At 43.6% G+C, this 17,235-nt stretch overlaps 1 protein-coding gene across 7 annotated transcripts in view; it reads left to right on the forward strand.

Moving 5' to 3' along the window:
- RBFOX1 (RNA binding fox-1 homolog 1) overlaps positions 1-17,235 on the forward strand; it is a 335,670-nt gene that overhangs the window by 51,397 nt on the left and 267,038 nt on the right. The window lies entirely within an intron of this gene.

Consider the following 17,235-nt stretch of genomic DNA (forward strand, 5'->3'; position numbering starts at 1 on the left):
GGAGCCAGATGAGGTTAACCCTGTTGTTCCTGACCTAGAAAGGTTCTAGGGAACGCACAGATCAGGTGTGTTACTGTATATGTTCAAACTCTAGAGAGAAATTCAGAGGATGATCTGGAGCTTCCAATATGCAGAACAGTAGGTTTGCTGAGGCCACGGTATTATAATCCAGCAACAGTAATGACACCCATGGTAATAGTGGTGGTTTTCGTTTCTGGAGTATATAGAATGTCTCTGATACTGAGCTAAATTTTCATATGCATATAATCTTTATGCCACCCTGTTAGATATGTGGTATCACCACCATATTCCAAATGAGAAAACTGCGGTTCAGAAAAGTAATTTGCCCATAATCGTAGAAATAACAAATTCCCAGAATCCAAGACTTGACCCAAGTCAGTGTGACACCCAAACTGATGCTCTTAACTATGAGCTATTGGGACTTGGAGCCAAAAGACTTGGGTTCAAGTTTTAGCTTACTGGGCCTTAGCTACCTCCCTAAAACTCTCAGAACCTTGCATCTCTCATCTTCAGACCAGGAATAATAATACCTTCCTCACAAAACTCTAAATATTTAATGAGAAAATACACCTAAAATACTTTTTGTGCCTCATAAAGATTATGCAAGTGTAAGGTGCCACGTTTCACATTATCACCCGACAATAGATCATTTTTGGATTGTGTTCAGGATTGTGAATTTACAAGTTTGGCAACTTTTGATGAAAGGAATCAATATGCTGTCTTTTTAAAGAGGAATTAGTGGTTAAAAGAACTGACAATCCATTTAGAGATTTGTGTTTCTCAACAGCATGCAATGAGACCATTTTCTTTCCATTTATAAGAATATGTATGTGCTTAAGGGAGGACAGATCCAACAATCTGGTTGTTTGCTGTGATTTGTATGCCCTGGGGATATGAAGAGTCATGTAAGAAACTTGCAAATATGGAATAAAAGGTCCAGGGAGAAGGTTTTTTACTACCTGCTTCAAACATATGGCTTGGAATAGGGACCTTCTCCAAGAGGATTGAGTCTTGCCAACCTCTGGTTTTTTCGCAAGCTTGTTGACTCTCCTCATTGTGGCTGTTTCTTCTGCACTTAGCACACCTCCTATCCTCAGTTGACCTTTTGAACTAAATTTGTGACAGTTAATCCACTGTGAGGTTTTGGATAGGGCAGCATGCCCAGACACTGTCCCTTCTGCACCTGACCACCCCCACCTCGGTACCACCATCATGTTGATCCTGTGGCATGGATTTTCTAGGCCAGTCTCTTTTTAGAACCACATTTGCTGAAGTAGTTCTGAGTATGCTTGTCATATTATGTGCCCTGGTTTGTAGAAGAGGGGCCCTGTGAAGGCAGAAGGAAGAAGTGTGGGGGTCCCAAGGGCTCGAAGTGCACATTATATGGAGCCAGGATGGTCCCCCATGTTCTTGCAGTCTCCCTGAAGGAGCTCTGCCAGGATTTTCCTCTCTACCTAGACCTCCTTTTCTCTCCTTTTTTTGCCTAGTTAACATGCATATATGCTTTCGAACCCTGTTACTTTGTCCCTTCCTCAAGGAAATCTTCCTTGGCCTCACTGATTAGGTCAAACATGTCTATTATTTTATTTCTTAACTTCAGTACCTCCATTAGTAGCTCAGAGCATCATTTCAGTTTTACATCTTTTGGTATAATGATTCGATTCCTAACTATCTTTCCTGAAAAACTGTAAATACCGCGGACAGGAAAACCATGTCTGGGTTTTGTGCATATTTTCATCAATGACCGAGTGAGTGAGTGAGTGAGTGAGTGAGTGGATGGATGGATGGATGGATGGATGGATGAGTTATATGGCCTGCTTGTCAGAACACCTATCTTTCAGGTAGATTGAGATCCCTGATGTAAGAACAAGAATGTGAACTTGTATTAGCCTACTCCTCTACCCCACCCCAGTTTAAACTTCTTCATCCATCCTGGATGCCTTCAGAGTCCAAACTCTGTACATCTCCCTCCTCCCCTTGCCCTCTCTGCAAGCTCATTTAATACCTTCTTATTTTCTACCACGATCCTTCAGCCAGGCAGGAATTATTTTCAGTTTTTGAAACTTGCCCAACTTCTTCCTCCTTCAGGACTCATGCGCATGCTTTCCTCCATCAAAAGTGTTTTATTATTCCTCCTCACAACCATTTTTAGACCTCTGCCTGCATGTCACTTTGTCATGGTAGCCTTATCTGTGTCCTATAGGCTATATCAGGTCCCCCCTTTATCCCCTTTTATGGCACCTTATATTTCCCTCCATAGCACTTCACAAAATTATAGTATTTTTATTTGCAAAAAGACCTATTTCATGAAGGAGTAAGTTACTTGAGGAAATGCATTAGGTCAGTGTTACTCATCACTAAGTGTCTAGCTCTTAGTAAGTATCCCACAAGTGGCCATCAAATAAAACTATAAAACACAGACACCACACTCTTTACAGTCCTACCAGAGCCAGTGACTTTGATGGGAGGTATTTAGGGTCAAGGAAGACAGGAAGTATGCATGTTCATGTCCATCCATCTCCTCTGACTATATGAAGACCCCTACCTCTCTCTCTGGGCTGGGGCCATGCCCTCTTTCTCCTATTATACCATAGATGAAGCTGAAGAGGTTATAAAGCCTAACTCATACTAGCATAAGCCCAGGGAAGATTGATTATCTAAAGAAACTAAAAAGTCCAGGAGTAGTTCTGGCTACCATTAGTCATTGCTGAATATAAGGGTTTGAACCATAGCAACAGGGATCTCTCCTTTACATTGCTTAGCTCAGCTCTCTTTGGAGTCTTCGTTTTTCATTAGATGTAGCTTCTAGCATATAGTCAGTGGCTCTTACAACTTCAGATCTGACAGAGAATGCCTGGGGCTGGGTATGTGGGGAGCTGCAGCCCACATTGGATCACATGCTCATCCCTAAACCATAATTCAGTGGCTAGGAGGTTGGCATCTTTGAGGGGCAAGACACCTTATCACTTCTTGCCCACCTCTGGATGTCAGTCAGTGTGTTTTCATTGGTATCTCCAATGTATCCAAGATGCAACTATTATACCCAAGTGTGTAAGAGTGCACATTTTGTAGAGATTTATGTATCATTTTCTTACCCCCATCTATCTTAGGTCAGATTCTCTATGGATAATGCCTAAAATGGGGATTTGTGTGCAGGTGGTTAATTGAAGGGATGCTTTCAGGAGAACCCTATGGGAGAGGAGGTAAAGAATCAGAGTAGGGCAGGGGAAGGCTCACGGGGAAAGGTGTGGTTTCAGGGGAAAACCTAGCCTGAGCCTGAGCCTGTGGGGAGCTCTGGAATTTTAATTACACCAAAGATGGTTTCACCCAGACTCATTCCCACTTCCTTACGTCAATCTGTCTGGTCACAGGCTCAAGCTGTACCCGGGAAAGGATGACAGCCCCTCCTACTCCCACACCCCTACCTCCACCCCCATCCTCGGGCATCTCTGGCCAGGGTGGCTCCTATCAGTCAAGCTCAGAGAAAAATTCAGATTTTGAGCAGTTAACAGATAATGCCCACACCAACTGGGAAATGTTCCACTGAGCTGGGGACACTTCATGAGGCTCCAGATTTAAAGAGGCATAGAATGAGCACCTGAAATTAGAGGGATTATTTTTATAAGTAATAACCTCTGTTTTTATTTTCCAATGAGTTTCAATTCTGCATGATGCCCTGTATCTCCATGATCTCCCACCTGAGCCTCCTGTTTAAAGACCCAGATGGCCGCAAGGGACTTCTACATTTAAGGAAGATTTTTCCATTAAAAGGGTTGACACAGGAGGTGAATCCCCATACCTTTAGAGGCACAGGGAGAGAAATCCATCCTTCCCATCCCCTTACATTTCTGTTTATCCATCTCTTTCAGGGTCCAGGGTCACTCTCCTTCAGATGGGGGTCCGTTCACCCTCTCGGTGCTTGGCTGCCTCCCTTTTGGGGTTACCTATTACATAGTTTTGGGGGCCACCACCAGGTTTTCTGATGCCAAAGTTATGACATGAGCGATGGCAATTGAATTTCCCCTTATAATCACAGGAAGGCAAGTCACTGTCCTCTCCTTCTAATGTAAATGATCCGGTCCCTGCTGCACACTCATCCATGATTTCTCTGCCTCACTGTTTTTCAATACGTCTACCTTCCCAGTCCTCCTTCCCCATCCCCGACGCCGTCTCCAGCAGCCTTCATGTCTGCGCACACATAAATAAGGCTGTATGCACGCGTGTGAGAATATATAGCCATCACGGTACTGTGTGGGCATGTGTACGTGCTGAGGAAATGTAATAGACTGTGGTTGTGTGTTTGTAGGTGTATAATAAGTTTGCCGCAGACTAGGGGGAAAAATGGAGCCATTTGTTGATTCAAACCAATTTTTTTTCCCCTTGAGTTAGTACCCAATCTGTAGCTAAGAACTGCTGACTACAGCATATTTCCGAGTGTAGATTTTTTTTTTCCCTGACAGCTAAGACCTAACTCCTGCCTGATCTATGTAACTGCATTGTTCAAATTACAAAGCTTAGGTGACAGAACTGCTCCATTTTCTGGGAGCCCCCAACACACCTGTCATCAGATAGAAGCGAGAATGCAGAAGTCATCACTTTACTTAGAAACTCAGCAGATGATTGAAATTATTTCTTACTACTAATTCCCCTTTTAGTGGAGATAAGCCGCTTTGTTCAGCTGTAAATGAAACATTAGGGTATTAACTGTGGAGCCGAAGTATTGGGGAAGCTAAGATTTTATCTGCAGTAGGAACATTTTCGGCAATAAATTGTTTTGTTGGACAGAATACTAAATCTCTTGAGTTACAAAGAAACAGAGCTCATTAAAGGGGATGCTTAAAGCAGGGAAAAAAAGGCGAGACAAAAGCTTATTACCTTTGTTGTGGGGATTGGGGGGGTGTTTGCAGGTTCTCATGTATATGTAGCATGGAAGAATTATGCGGTACAGTTATTAAATAGATGTGTCTATAGACTTGCAAACGCTCTATGAATATGTCCAAGGGACAAATACATTTCTGAAATATCAATAGCAATCTGCAATAAGTTATGAATTTTGGAGTACATATTTATCCTCAAAGACTGGGTTTTTGTTTCCTGTGGGTAAAATTTCCCCCTCTCTTTGCCACATCCTTCAGATTAATCGGCTGGCATGGTTACATAAATGTTTGTAATAGAGAAGAGTAAGTGCCAGGATTATCCAAAATATTGTCGCAAAATACACACCTAAATTAAGATAATTATGTGTTGGGAACATCGATCAGCAAGCAGGGCTTGGAAGGGAGGGGAGCTTTCTCATGATGGAGGGGAAGCTCTTCCTGGGGGCACTGGGGTTGGAGCAGCGGATTATGTGTCCGGTTGGGTGAGCCCGGTGTGTAAGTGTCAGGGGACGGACACGAGGGATTGCTTCTTTGCCAAGAGCCAGGATGGAAGGAGGAGGACAGGGAGAAGGCAGTGCCATCTCTGGAGTTAGCAACCCTCCGCTGTGTCTCCAGGGGCGGGACGGCTCTCCACAGGTCTGTACTTGTTGCTCATTCCAGCCTCTGGGAGGAGGATGTCCCCAGGAGCGTTGCACCTGAGAAACTCAGACAGAGAACAGTGTAAACAGGCAAGCCTCAGCTGCAAGCAGATGGGGGTTTCGTGAGAGCCGTATCAGGGCTACACAGTTCTTCTGTTTGCTCCCTGAGTGATTCAGAGCATGTCTTCACAGACTCCCAGCCTGAAGGCTCTCATTGCTGTTTCCACCTTTCCCTGTGTGCCCCGATTCACAGGTGGATGCCCAGCACCATGTCACCAGGACAGGCTTTGTGCTCTGAGTTCCCGTTCTGGACCTGCCATTATTTCCAGATTCTCTGTCCTCCTCCTTGGTTTTTCCACAGGAACCAGGACAACACTTTTCAAAGCATAGCAGGAAGCTGGCAGTGGAAAATGAAGCACAGGAAACACATATTTACAGACTCATGTGAGCTTTGGGAAAACACTCAGGCCCGACTTGCTTTAGGAAAACTCAGTATAGGGGCGCCTGGGTGGCTCAGCTGGTTAAGCGTCTGCCTTCGGCTCAGGTCATGATCTCAGGGTCCTGGGATTGAGCCCCACATCCGGCTCCCTGCTCAGCGGGGAGTCTGCTTCTCCCTCTCCCTTTGCCCCTCCTCCCTGCTTGTGCTCTCTCTCTCTGTCAAATAAATAAAATCTTAAAAAAAAAAAGAAAACTCAGTATGTGAAAAATGAGCACACACACATATATATGTATTTTAAAAGCAGCAGGCAAATGATAATTATTTAATTAAAAATGTGCTGAATTGTAAGATCTTCTGCACACATGCAAAAAAAAAAAAAAAAAGCCATCTCCTTTGTCTTCTGTCTCTGGCCCAGAATATGGTGCAGGGAAGAGAATCTTGAACTGAAGATTCTTTTTTTTTTTTTTTAAGATTTTATTTATTTATTTGAGAGAGAGAGAATGAGAGACAGAGAGCACGAGAAGGAGGAAGGTCAGAGGGAGAAGCAGACTCCCTGCTGAGCAGGGAGCCCGATGCGGGACTCGATCCCGGGACTCCAGGATCATGACCTGAGCCGAAGGCAGTCGCTTAACCAACTGAGTCACCCAGGCGCCCTAAACTGAAGATTCTAATAAGTGTTGCCTGCATTGTATTTATATTCAAAGTTTGCTTATTTATTTATTTATTTATTTATTTATTTATTTTTATTATTATTATGTTATGTTAATCACCATACAGTACATCATTAGTTTTTGATGTAGTGTTCCATGATTCACTGTTTGCATGTAACACCCAATGCTCCATGCAGAACGTGCCCTCTTTAATACCCATCACTAGGCTAACCCATCCTCCCACCCCCCTCCCCTCTAGAACCCTCAGTTTGTTTTTCAGAGTCCATTGTCTCCCCCTCCGATTTCCCCCCCTTCATTCTTCCCATCCTGCTATCTTCTTCTTTTTTTTTTTTAACATATATTGTACCTCTGAAACAAATAATACAATATTTATTTATTTTTAAAGATCTTATTTATTCATTTGACAGAGTGAGAGAGAGAGCACAAGGAGGGGGAGTGGCAGGCAGAGGGAGAGGGAGAAGCAGGCTCCCCGCTGAGCAGGGAGCCGGACACAGGGCTCGATCCCAGGACCCTGGGATCATGACCTGAGCCAAAGGCAGACGCTCAGCAACTGAGCCACCCAGGCATCCCACAAAGTATATTTAAAACATGATTCAAATCTCAGCGTATTTAACCTGGCATTCATTTTGCAAGTGACTTTTTAGGACTACTTATCCACAGGCTGTAGGACACCAGCCTGTCAACATTGTTTTATGGGAACACTAGGCATCCAGTTAATTTCTTATGACTGTCATATAGAGGGCATTTGGTGTCTTCTTGAGACAAAGAGAAACATAGATCTACAGAGAAGTGAATAGAAGCTACTGGTGACAGAAGGGACCTTAGAGCCTTGCATTCCCTTATGAACTTTGAAACTGGTACCAAAGAGTGACAGTAGCCAATGGGAGGAGATTAAAGTCAGTATCTTTCAGTGTAATGTCCCGATGATTGGTACTCTACAGGTGAACTTTGTGGTGAATGATTCAAAAGTAAGTGCCAGGGGCACCTGGGTGGCTCAGTTGGTTAAGCATCTGCCTTCGGCTCAGGTCATGATCTCAGGGTCCTGGGATCGAGCCCCGCATCAGGCTCCCTGCTCGGCGGGAAGCCTGCTTCTCCCTCTCCTACTCTCCCCGCTGTGTTCCCCCGCTCGCTGTCTCTCTCTCTGTGTCAAGTAAATTGAAAAAAAAAAAAAAAAAGTAAGTGCCATTTACATGATAAAACTGCTCCAGCACCCCAGAATGACTTTCACATGGATATTTACACACCCACCCCCATTTTTGTCCTTTATAGTTCAAGTGATAGATGTCCGGTGATGCGAACAGGTGTCAAGAGTTCGTTCAAGTCCTGTCTGTGTCATGGCTCCATAACCCTGAATATGCCTGTTAGTCTGTTTGAGCCTGCTTTCTCACCTGTAAAATGGCATCATGAAACTACCCAATTTTTTAGGGCCCACTTAGCTGTAAATTTTCCCAGGTCATGAACAATGAAAGCTTAATTTTCTAAGTTGCCATGGTATCTGAGCTTCCCTTGTGGTTTTCAGTGGACTGATCTACATTCTCAGAGCAACCATTGGGTGATGTCATTTCACCCAACTGCTCCATATTTCTGGTACCATCCATGAGTAACTTGAGAAAGGGTGTATATACTCCAGCAGAGCATTGGTGGGGAGTGTCTCAGATGTTCAGACTTAGAGCGCCACCCTTGTGGCCAGAGGGCCCATTACAGTGGAAGGAACAGGGTTGAATGCTGTTGATTTTCCTTCCCCTCTGGGTGTTCCTGAAGTTTGCTGGGCCTAAGTTTCTCTATCTGTAAAATGGGGACAGAGAGTTACCTCTATGTTACATAAGTTTTGAAGATGATGGTGGTGAAGCATTTAATTAATATCTAGTATGTTAAGGAGTCTCAAAACATAGTGGCTATTCTTATTATATTAATTTGGGGATAAAGATCAAAGAGCAAATTCTCTGGAGAGTCCAGAGCTGAGGGCAGATCTTCAACCTCACAGCCATACTGAGTGGCTTACCGGGATATTGACTCTTTGACCCCTTTCTGACTTACGCCACCTTCAGATATTTATACACCTAAAGAGCTTTCAAGAGAAGAAATTCCTTATTCTTTCAGGAGGCTGTAAGAAAGTGAATTTTGAGCTTGAAATTTACTGATGTGGCTGGCCATGGCCAGGGGACCCCCGTAGTCAATGACATGTGTGGAGACTGAAGTGGAGTCCCAGCTCGGGCCCCCTATGGGGAGGAGCTTGCTCTTCCCAACCTTTGGCCAGACTCCTTGGAGAAGATAATTCCAAAATGATCCTTTCCAAACATAATACTTGAACGAAAGCGGAGCTAAAGGGCTTCCTATTAGTTCCTAGGGCCATTGTAACAAAACTCGGTGGAATAAGCAACACATTCTGAAGGCTAAAAGTCTCAAGTCAAGATGTCAGCAGGGTCAGCTCCTTCTGGTGACTGAGGGAAAATCCATCTCACGCCTCTCTGCTACCTTCCGGTGGCTTTTGTCAATCCTCGGCATTCCTTGGCTTGTAGACACATCACTTCAATTTCTGTCTCTGTGTTCACACAGCCTTCTCTCTGCTGTCTCTTACAAGGATTTGTCGTTGGATTTAGGGCTCGCCCTAAAGCTAGGTGATCTCATCTCAGAATCCTTCACGTAATTGCATCTGCAAAAACCCTTTTCCCAAATAACATTATATTTATGGGTTCTGGGGCTGAAGACTTGGATATCCATCTATGGGGTCCCAACTCAACCTTGGGGGCGGTGAAGTATCCTTGTAGGGAGAAGCAGTTCAATTTAAATAAGACCACTCAACAGCAGTTACATGATAAAGAAAGTCAACATTCTTGGGCATTTAGTGCTACATGCAGGGCATTGTGCCAATTGATTATATGCATATCTTTTCTATTTATCTCAACAACCCTAGGAGGTAGGTAATATGCTCCTTCTCAGCTTATGAATGAGAAATCTGAGCCTAAGGAGTGGAAGGTCATTTTCTTAGTCACCCAACCAGGAAGGTGGCACAGCTGGTGCCCTAATCCAGGTTTCTCTAATTCCCAAATCCGTGCTTGGACCCATCATGCCAGAAGTTCTCAAACTCTGTCACACATGAGAATCTCCTGGGGACTGTCAAAAGTGTACCTTCCCCCAAGCTTCATCTCCAGAGCTTCTGATTCTGTATAGGGACAGGGTAATCATCTACATTTAAAATAACTGCATTATGTAATTCTGCCCCCTCTCTCCTCCCACTGAACCCATCTCTCAGGTAATTGCCACCTTAGCACAGGGACTAGGAGACATATTCAAATTCTCCCCAAAGACAGAAATCCTCAAAAGTCAAAAGTGAAAAACCACGCAAAAGAGAGGCCAAGTTGTTGTTTTTTTCTTAGCTTTTTCTTTTTTCTTTTTTCTTGGCCCTGGCAGTTCCCCCCACCCCCACCCCCACCCCCCCGCCCCCAAGCACATCCCTCTCTTGGCTCATCCACCTGCAGGAGGAGATGTGGAGGTCAGTGGTGGTGCTGCTTCCATCCCTTTCCTTATTTTAAGTCCACTTCCTCTTTGAGCGTGTGAAGTTTTCTGCTTGGAGAACACCCACAGAGCCAGAGGGGAGAGGTCCTACATCAAACACAGCAGAGGAACCCTAGTCCTGCCATAATCCAGTCAATGAAAAATTGATTTCAGGTCCCAGCAGCATGGTGGCAGTGTGGTGGGGAGCCGCCCACGCTGCCTCTGGTGCACGTGCCTGTTAAGTGTTATTTAAGGGATCTTCTGTCATAGCAGAGAGCAGGGCGGTTGATGATCTTTGCTGTTGAAGAAGCAAAATTGAAGTGTCACGTACCAAGATTCCGTTTTGTCTCTAATATGTTGTCCTGCCAACCCTGGAGCCTTGCATGAACCCCGGGAATGTGAAGGGACAGAAGGATGAAATCTGGCTCAATACAAGTGATTGGAGAGGGTTTATCCAAAACATAGCCCCAAGACATCCCAGGAGAACTTGCCTGAGCCAAGAAAACAAGCAACAGTATTAGAAAATCAGGAAGAGTTAGGCTGCCCGATGAAGTTATTTTAAAAGTTATTTAAAAAAAATTTTATCTTCCCCACATTGATTTTTAATCACATGGTAATTGGCATAAATCCATTCTCCCTTTGAAGCAACTTAAATATAATATGAAAAACATAAATATGCAGAAATAGAGAAGAAATATTGAGTGGAGGTTTCCAAATTTCAAATAGCCCCCAAATCTCATTGCTTTCCTCAAGGAGGTAAACTTCCTAAGTAGTTAGCAGTTATTTCCGACTTTTCTCTGATGAACTCTCTAACCCAGCTTAAAATAATAGTGGGTGCTTTGGTGACTAGATAAATAGCCAAACATGTTAATAGATAGGCAGACAGATTAGAATTTTGGAATCCAGAATCTGGGCAGTTGAAAGTTATGACTTTGCTGTGTGGTCCTGAGGATTGACAAATTCATTGTTTAACTACCCTGGTCCCAACTTTTAAAATCTACTAAGTGGAGAAGACAGTATATGTGTCGTTTGCCAGACCTGAAGATGAGAGTAAGCCTTCCCTGATCAAATGTATTTGAAAACGTCATAGGCCCAGCAGATATAGTGGCACCATGAGGAGATGTCATAGGACCTTCCCCTCCTCAGCCTCAGTTCCTTTCATCAAGCATGGAGCAAAAGAGGTTGTAATTTGCATAAAGGAAACTAGATTATTCTGTAAAAATGGCCCTTGAGAAATTTCACATCCAAGCTCAAGTCATATCTCAAAGAGGTTAAATCCCCAAGAGAAAGGCATCATGTGTTAATAATACATTTAGCGTTCAGCAGGTGGGTGTTCTTTTTTCTTCCCTCTAGAGAGTTACTTTGATTTTATTTTATTTGTTTTGTTTTGTTTTTAGATTTTAAAGATGCAGAGTGACATATTCCACATGGTCAGACTGTATTCTAAAGTAAAGTTTTAATTAAAATGTAGAATGGATTTTTGCCAAACTGAAAAAAATAAAGATATAGATAGATGATAGATATAGATATATCTATTGCAGAACTCTAGCTGTGATGAGAAACTCTTTGAAAATATGTTTAAAAATTCACTGAGTCTTGTCTGAAGACTAACCTGTGAGGAAGGATGAACTAACTTATTCACTTCTGGACATTGTTAAATGCCCTGAAAGTAGTAGTTAATAATTTCCTTTTGAAGTGAAAAAATAGTAAGCATGTCCCTGAGACCCATCATCAATCTTTGATCATTTCAGATTAAGGCATTGTCTTTGGATACAAGTGAATACCATTTTTTAAATGTGGTTTTAAATAAAATTTTAAAATGTAATAATATCTTATCCTCCTGAACTGAGAATTTCTACTGTAGGATAGGAGCAAATAGAGATTCCTTGCTGCTCCTAGCAGGTAGTGGTTGGGAGCAGGATACTTCAAAGTGCCTAAACTGCAGTTGTAGAAAGATGTTCTTTGGCTTCCAAATCCTTAAGCATAATTTGAATATGACTGGCTTTCAATGCTAAGTATGTGAGGCTCCCCTCTTAATTATAGTATTTTAGATGAGCCTAATTTGACAGCCACTGGCACACAATATGCTAAATATTTCATATAATGTGACTCTGAGAAGAAGGGAGCCCCCCTCCTTGAGAATCCCATCGGGTAAGACATTATAACTTAGAATTTCAGCATCAACAGCAGGGACAGCTTAACTGCAGAAAAAGCCTTTCTTTGATTTGATGTTACCAAAAGTACAAATGATAGTCCGTAGAGGACTTGGAGGCAACTTCAGAAACACTGTAGGTCATTTGCAAATCTGATCTTGAAGGAAATGGTGAACCTGGAGCTCCACAGCCGTGACGCCATTTTACCATGAAATGGAGCTTGATTTTCCTTGGATTATCCTGCACTTCCTATACACCCATCCCCATTGGACTGGGTAGACCTACCTTCTAGAAGAGATGCACTCAGTCAGTGACTGAGGCACACATTTGGAGACCTTGTAATTCTCCATTGTCTTCTAAGTGTTGTCTGACTGATGACATCATGTGCATCATAAATATATGTGAGCCACAGATATCTAATAGTGCCGCCTATTTGTGTTTTCATAGATCTTTTTAAGAAGCATTAGCTTGTCCTATCTCATACTATACTGATAACGATATTTTGAGGTAAATAGTTTTAAAAAACAGGCGGAACAGTCTCCATTTTGGCAGATGAAAAAGACAAACACAAAAAGATGGGGATTTATTTAAGATCGCTTTGCAAGTCACTGACCTGCCGGGGACGGGTCTCCAGACTTCTGACTTCAGATAGTGTCTGAGGGGTGAACAATTACGGCTCCAGCTAACATTTTCTGAGCACTTCTAGATGTCGGACACTATGTGAGGCAGTTGGCATACACGACCTCCATGGATAGGTACTGCTTATCTTTCCTGTTTTACAATTGAGGGGGGAGAAAAAGACCTACAGAATGTAAATAACTCTCCCCAAATCGTACACCTAGCACGTGAGTGAACAGGACCTAAACCTCTGAGGGCAGCCTGTCTTCCAACCATGTTAAGCTGCCTTCCTTGGAAATATGTAGTGAATCTATGGATTTCAAGAGAACATTCTTCCAAAAAGCTGAGTGCACTTTCACTTTTTACAAATAGAAATTGCATATATATGTATATATATATATGGTGTACAGCTTGATGTTTGGATATATGTATGCATTGTGAAATAATATGGCAAGGATGGTAGCCCTGCCACATTGTTGGTGGGAATGTAAATTGGCACAATAACTATGGAAAACAGAATGGAAGTTCCTCATGATCCAGCAATCCCACTTCTGGGTATATATCCCAAAGAAATGAAATCAGCATTACAAAGACATATCTGCACTCCTATTTTCACAATACCCAAGATAATGGAAAAACCTAAGTGTCTGTTGGTAGATGAATATATAAAGAAAATGTCACCCCCCCCCCACACACACACACCCCCCACACACGCACTGGAATATTATTCAGCCTTAAAAAAGAATGAAATCCTGAATATACTGTGTAAGTCTCTGGTCCTCTCCTGCCATGCCTTTATTAGGTAGAATGCATGATAGGTTAGACTTTCCTTCTCACCATTGAGGATTTAAATGCATGTGAGCTCCCCAGGATACTGATGAGGGTTGGGTGAGGGGTTGGCAGCCAGGTGGAGTCCCTGGGTCCTTGCATCTTAACTCCCAGTGAATAGGTGTTTGGATGTGCACCCCCTTTCTCATCTCTACTCTTCCAGTAGAAACAGCTATACTCTATAACAGGAAAGATGCCTGCTAAGCCACAAAGGGCATCATTTAGGATAGGGTAATAACCCATAAGAGTGTGTTTCTAAAGCTGGGCCATGCACACTTGCTAGGTTGCAGAGCAATCACTGAGGTGGCTTTCTGGGCACATCCTAGAGAAAGACATCCAGTGAGGCTGTAGTTGCAATTTATTTCCTTATCCTAGCAAGAAAGCTCTTGACAATACAGCAGTGTTTGTTTTCTGCTTGGTAAAGTAGAAAGGAAAACAGCAGAAATTAGCCCGGCTCTGCACTGATGCCAGCCCAGAGGCGGGGACTCTGATGGTAACCCCCCCACCCCCGCCGCAAACCTGTGCCGCCAGAAAGCCTTCCCCTGCAACGAGATTAGCAGACACAGCAGCTCACGCCAAGGCGCTGTGCAATTTTTACCCTGTTCCACCAGGTGTTGCCAGAGAACATTGAGCAGAGCTGAGCTCTGGGTGAAGTGTGTTCGCGGCTGCTGGAACACGGGGCTGCTCGGAAGGCAGCAATGAAATGAGTTATGCTGACTCCAACAGCTCTCTTCCTTGAACGTCGAAATATGCCTCCTTTGTCTGCCTCATGCCTCACATTGCAAATCAACACACTTGGCTGCACATTTGGGTATGTGTGTACGCCTTTACACTGGAGGAAGGAGACCCTGCAAGACTGCGCTGATCCAGGTCACCAACCTAAGCCCCAGGGGCACCTGCGCTCACCTTGCATTTGTACTGGGAATGCAATGTGGACAGTCACCTCTTATGCCCACAAGGGTAATTCTCCACCAGGGTTGTTGCCTGTTAACCAGAGTTAATGGCTTCTCAGCACCTGTTCTCTTTCCTTTCTCTTTCTTGTACATCCAGAGCAATGAGAGCACAGTTCTAGATCTGTGGTTCTGAGCCAGGTGTGACTGAGTCACCAGGGTTCATCCGGCCATGTCCAGGGGCACTTTTCGTTGTCATGACTGGGGAGAGGCATCTATTTGGTAGAGGCCAGGGATGCTGTAAACATCCTCCCATGCACAAGACAGTCCCCCCAAAAATTATCCGAACTGCCAACAGTGCTGAGTTTGAGAAACCCTGTTCTAGAAACGAAGGCTTTATTGGCAAGATGACTGCATTCTCCAAAACACATACTGAGATAAGTCTTTCCAATTGTGATTGTCCCAGAAAAGCTCCTCTATATCACTACAATTAAACATCGTGTCTTGCCAACACCTCCATAAGGGAGTTAAAAAAAGATGCCATATGTTGTGGGCCTACTGTGTGCCAAATTCATTGCTCATAGCATCTCTTACCTTGCATAAATAACACTGAGGGTGGAATTATTGTTTCACGATATAGAAGAGGAAACTGAGGGTCAGGGTCACCCAGCTACTTAAGCGGGAAGCCCACTTTGGACCCAGATCTAATTAGTTCAGGGCCATTGTCTCTTTACCTGTGACTTGCTGTCCCTCCCTGTCCCCAGAAGGCAGCCACGGACATTAGTGGTTTCTGCATGAACTGGAAGCAAAACATACCCTGAATTGGTACCCTGCTTCCCAGATCTGGGAAAGTGACTTCACTGGGCCCCGATTGCTCCATCTGCCAATTTGGGACAAAAGAGAGGATTTGATATAGCCATGGAGGGCATTATCTGATCCTTCAAAGACCCAATTGCTGAGGGATATTCTGGACATCTACAGTATCTGCACACCAGCAATTCAACCGCTGGGTTTCTGGTTTTGACAGATTGTGGAGCTGGCATAGCTATGGACTTTCTCTTATTCGCCGGTCCCCATAGGAGGTCTCCAGATACTTTAGGGTAGAAAGATCAGGCACTGAAGAGAAAACATGAGACTCATATAATCACGCTAGGGCAGGTATGATTATTATAATTCTTATTCATCTTCGTATCCTCAGAGGCAACAATGGTACTGGGTATACGGCATGGTGGGGGAGCTCAATTTATATTTCAGGCATTCGTTTTTCTAAGAAATGCCTGAACAGGGTTCAACAGAAATACAACCCCACTAGGACAGCATATCCATTATATTAATTGCTGTTGAGATCACCTTAGTACAATGTTAACGGATAGGCGCAATCATATCCTAGAGGCTCTCCATGTTTTCAGAATGCCTTCCACATCCTCCCAGATTCAGTGTCTTCAATTACGTTCGAGTGTCGTGCAGGTTTTTCTGTCTCATCGAGGGTGGGCAAACCATGGCCCAAGGGCCAAATCTGGCCAGCAAACTGTTTTCCTAAACAGAGTGTTATTGGAACACAGCCACGCACATATTTGTTTACAAATGGCTGATGGCCGCTTTTACACCACGACAGCGTTGAGTAGCTGTAACAGAACGTATGGCCCGGAAAGCCGAAAATATTCACTCTCTGGCCCTCTACAGAAAAAAAGTTTGGAAACCCTTGCTTTAGACGACGGACTGTTGGCAACCTTCCCTAGCAAAAACACAGAGAGTTTGATTAACCAGAACACACCGCACTCTGGCAACCATGGGTGGCAGGCCATTCACATTCTTTGGGTGATAGTGTTTATTTGTAGCCTCATCCGATGAATGACCTCACTGCAAATAATAAAAGTCTCACGTTAATTGAGGCAGGCGCTCAAATTGTTCAGCGTTTTTTGTTTTTTGGTTTTTTTCCCAGCTATGTTTAGTGAGATCAATTGCACTTCACTGTGGTGACTTGTAGATGACAGTAAAGCCAAGGAGATTTTAATACAATGACTATATTCATTTTGAAATTTAAAAAAATTTTAGAATGTGTCTTCTGTGGAAAGTCGAACACAGTAAACGATTCAAAACTGTCACCTCATTGAGATGAATGGGAGTAAACAATGTGCCTCCAAACACATTCCATAAATATCCTTAAATTATAACCATCTGTTTGATCTGCTGAGGAAAAGTAACTGATTCCTGATGTTTTCCCCTCTCCAGACTGCCCATCAATTGTACACAGGATTGAGATCACTGTTGCTGATAACTAACTTGATAATCCAGTTTAATAAGGCTTCATCTCGGTCTAGCTGAGCAGTCAAGGCTGTTCTCCTCTAGAGCAGGTGTCTCCAACATTGACATTTTACGCCAGATAATTCTCTGCTGGGGGAGCTATCTTGTGCATTTTAGGATGTTTAGCAGCATCCCTGGCCTCAACTACTCGGTGCCACTAGCCTGTTCTCCCACTTTGACAATCAAAAGAGTCTCCAGGTGTTGCCAAATGCCTCTGAGGAATGGGGATCCAACTGGCCCACAGTTGAGAACCATTGTTCTGGAAGGGACTTAGGGAGTGCTTGGTGTTTGCGTGTGTAAA

Source organism: Mirounga angustirostris, unplaced genomic scaffold, assembly GCF_029215605.1.
Source record: "Mirounga angustirostris isolate CCGP_5_RB_7025 unplaced genomic scaffold, mMirAng1.0.hap1 SCAF_5, whole genome shotgun sequence".
NCBI classification, from domain to species: Eukaryota; Metazoa; Chordata; class Mammalia; order Carnivora; family Phocidae; genus Mirounga; species Mirounga angustirostris.